This window comes from Penaeus monodon, unplaced genomic scaffold (genome assembly GCF_015228065.2).
Source record: "Penaeus monodon isolate SGIC_2016 unplaced genomic scaffold, NSTDA_Pmon_1 PmonScaffold_4660, whole genome shotgun sequence".
In the NCBI taxonomy this organism is placed as follows: Eukaryota; Metazoa; Arthropoda; class Malacostraca; order Decapoda; family Penaeidae; genus Penaeus; species Penaeus monodon.
The window spans coordinates 1-1,152 of NW_023659509.1; the positions used below are offsets into that span (position 1 = coordinate 1).

Sequence of the window (1,152 nt, forward strand, 5' to 3'; positions counted from 1 at the left end):
ACCGCAGGCAAAATTTGCTGAATTAAATATTTTAAATTGTTATCGTGGTGAGCTAGAAATATGTTGTTTGTGTAGATATGGATAAGCAAACCAATATTGAACACACATACACTGCCGTAAGGAAAGGGGAAAAATATTGGTAGCGAGGCCGGGTGGGGGAACACTCCATAGACCGAAAAAGGAACAGCTATAATGCATTCTTCAAAACAAAAGTGTTTCGTCTCTCTAAAAGGGAAGTGCAAATCACATTTTATTTATAACATTTCAGGAGACAGAGGCTGTAAAATGGTTAAGCAGCAGTACCGAGGACTTAGCGTATGTAAATGAAAATGAGAGTAATTTATGAAATCATTCCTTATAAAAACGTAAAAAAATGTAGAGGACTCTGTATATAAAGAATGATAAAAAGGAAAACAATAAAAATACATATGAACCCTGTTACTAAACTCGACTGCTGGTCGTAGACTGCCTGACAGCCGACTTCGGACGACCTAAAAAACTACCCGATGGCAAATATCTCAGGTTGGGCGTTCCATAACACTTCAAATATACATACATATATATATACACTTTTATATATATACAAACATATATGTACATATACGTACGTACACATACGTGTATACATACATATGTAGACATGTATATAAATATACATTTGTAGACGAAAACATGCTGACTTTTTTGGGTGGTGCATAAATTAGTTTCTTTTTATTTACTTGCTATCTTTAGCCGAAGTGTTAGATTTCCCCAAATGCAAGTCTCTTTTCAGAGACAATAAAATATGCAGGTTTTTAAAATTAATATGGCCTTGTGGCGCAACGGATACGCGTCTGACTACGGATCATAAGATTCCAGGTTCGAATCCTGGCAAGGTCGTTACAGTCATGCAATATCACTTGCTAACTTGAACAATTTTGAATTCAAATGCACAGATCACTAGAAATGTATTCGTTTGTGTGTATGCATATGATAAGTAAACCAACATAATAAAATATATATATATATATTATATATATATATACATATATATATTATATATATAAATATAAAATTTTATATTATAATATATATATATATGCACGCATGCCCACACACACAGAACACTTTTTTATGCTTAATAATTAGTTAGATGGCCATGTAACTTTATAA

General features: G+C 32.6%; 1 non-coding gene across 1 annotated transcript; it reads left to right on the top strand.

Moving 5' to 3' along the window:
• Nucleotides 1–807: 807 nt before the first annotated feature.
• Trnar-acg lies at nucleotides 808–879 on the top strand. Its single transcript has one exon. It is a non-coding gene; the product is annotated as a tRNA-Arg (tRNA).
• The last annotated feature ends 273 nt before the right edge of the window (nucleotides 880–1,152 follow it).